Here is a 2632-nt window from a genome sequence, read left to right as displayed (position 1 = left end):
TGCATGAGCAGCATGATGACAAGCACAACTTTATGTTGATGAGTACAAGGTAGCGTGCATTGGAGCAATCTATTTTAAAAATTCACACACTGCTGGATTCTAAGGGTGTCTAAACACATGTTCTGGAGTGGAGGGGGGCACACTTTAATTAGAGTGGCTTTCAGAACAACTCACAGCAGAATCTCAGAGCCATTCTAATTTAAGCACCTGCAGCATTACATGCATTCAGTGTCCCACACTTCAAAATGGTGTCAGGGATGCTTTAACTAATGCTCTATGTCATCTGCAGGAGCATGGCATTTAGCCCGAATCCTTAATAAATTGAATTGAATGAACTAAAGCTTGTTTGATAAGCTTTAGTTAAAGCGCCTGCACCGCCATTTTGAAATGCAGGGACACTGAATACACGTGATGCGGAGGCTGCTGGAGCTAGCTATTTAGCATGCTCCAGCAGACTCGCAGCGGATTTGATTAATCAAGTCGGCTCTGATGCATGCTAATTAGTATGCATCAGATCAAAGGTCCGTCACATGTATAGGTGCCTTAAAATAACAGCTCATCAAGAAGAAACCCTGAGTGACTGAAGGCTCTCAGTCCTGCTGGTGTCGCACAAAATATTATAGAAGGTGAACTAATAATCTGGTCTGGTATAAGGTTTCCTTCATATTTGACGCATTCCTTGAAATAGATGCTGTTGGCTTGTCTCAAACGCATCTAGCAGTAAAACAGAGTTGGATTTTTCTAAATTGGCTTTTACTGAAAATGAAACTTCCAATGTTAGGACTCACTGATCTTACATGTTATCAGTGAAAATGTTTCCATTGCTTTTTTCTGTTGTTTTGATTTGAACTTCTCCAGCTGTTTGCATTCCTATCATTAGCATCTCACCAAGAAAATGAAAAGTAGGAAGTGAAATCAACTTACAAATTGCCTGAAAATCAGTGTTACTAGTCTATTTTTATTGCCCATCCTAGGTGAAATGAGAGGTAAACAAATTGCAGGAAAGAGATTTGTATGCTAAATTTAACATGGTTAACTTGTTCAATGTAAGTGTAAAAATCAAGAACACTTTTGCAAAAATATCATTTTTATTTTATCCTGTGGTACAGTTATGTCATTAGCCAACAGTATCTGGAGTTTCAAAACTTCAACAGCAAGACAAATGGAGGATACACTCACTTGAACAAATTATAAGCATCCCTTTCTGTTATGCCCCAAACTGCCTATTTTTACCAGTTATTTTAGAAGTTTTTAAATATATCTAGTGTTTAAAAACTAAAAATACAATACCAGTGTCTTCTTTTAGTGTTCCAGTCATCTGAGTAAAACACAAAGTTGAACTTCTTAATTTTGTACTATGCTTTTCCTTTGTGCAGGAATGTCAATTGGGAATAGTTTTGTTTTTGCCAACTCTGTGTGTGTGCATAAATAAATACATACATAGAAATAAGTTTCAGAGAACTCAGTAGCTTGCCAGTTTTGGCTCTGAATAAATCTGCATTATAGCATAATTACATCACCTCAGACTAGGATAAATGTGTCTTTTTGCTTAGACGAAAAAATATTCCTTCCAGACCGGAAACCTCTGCTCCCTTGCCCCTGCCCCATTTGCTTATTAGAGTTCTTCAGACACATTAATAAAAAGAATGCTATTTGCCTACTACTTCACAAAAATGTTTCATAAACATAGACATGTGTTTTAATAAATATTTCTGTCTCTCCAATTGCTTATCTAAATAGACTGCTTGTTATTTTTAATTTATAATGTGGCATCATACCCATCTCAAGATTGAGTCTGAATGATGTCCATTACTTTTATTGGTCCCTCTGCGCTGTGAGCACATCCTTTTATTGTATCTTACCTTGTGCCTCTTCCCAACATACCTCATTCACAAGAGTCACTATCTGCTTCTTGGATGGTATACTTGCTTGTCATTAAGCTAGGGCCAGTGCTGCCTTCTAATTATATAATCTCCTCTGACCCATGAGGGGGCCATAAGCAGCTTTTCTTAGCAAAGCAGGTGAATCCTTTGGGAATGCAGTTATGTTCTAAAATATACTTTAAAAAAACCTACGTGTGTTTACACTGAATGGCTGTTACAGTTTTTCATCCTTATTTTTAGTGAGCATTAGTGGAGGACCCGTTCTTCTCCCAGGTCATTTTTTTTGTAAGCATTTGTTTATTTTCAAAGAACCTGGTAAAACATATTTAGGTCAAAATAATGTTCATTTTTAAAGAATATAGTACAACATATTTAACATTTAATATTTAACGTGGAGTGACATTTCAAATGACATCCAAATGAATGATCTTAATTGTAGAACCTCTTTGTAAACAATGTTTGCAGTGTTTCCTGTTGGCACCAGTATATACAACCCTCTTTGACTACTAACTCTGGAGCAAGGCACATGTAACTGTCCGTGTGAAAAGTATTGTTCTGTTAAATAGTCACTGGAAGTCCCAAAAAGGGTCAAGTGAAAAATAACCACCTATAATTTTCCTTGGGTGATATCCAGTGATTTTGGAAAGTTTAGAGTAGATAGGACCAGCCATTCTCAAGTTATAAGCAAACATACATACACCTAGACATACATTTCATTTTATTTATATATATATATATATATATATATA

General features: G+C 36.2%; 1 long non-coding RNA gene across 1 annotated transcript in view; it reads left to right on the top strand.

Moving 5' to 3' along the window:
• The first annotated feature begins 592 nt into the window (after positions 1-592).
• The window catches only part of LOC109297091, a 9122-nt gene continuing 7082 nt past the window's right edge, over positions 593-2632 (top strand). Inside the window, exon 1 of the long non-coding RNA XR_002097201.1 lies at positions 593-604. This is a non-coding gene — a long non-coding RNA (uncharacterized LOC109297091). The remainder of the gene's footprint in view (positions 605-2632) is intronic.

Source organism: Gavialis gangeticus, unplaced genomic scaffold (assembly GCF_001723915.1).
Source record: "Gavialis gangeticus isolate Ggan-Ray unplaced genomic scaffold, GavGan_comp1, whole genome shotgun sequence".
In the NCBI taxonomy this organism is placed as follows: domain Eukaryota; kingdom Metazoa; phylum Chordata; order Crocodylia; family Gavialidae; genus Gavialis; species Gavialis gangeticus.
The sequence above is the reverse complement of the archived record's forward strand: the minus strand, read 5'-3'. Positions and strand labels throughout refer to the sequence as shown.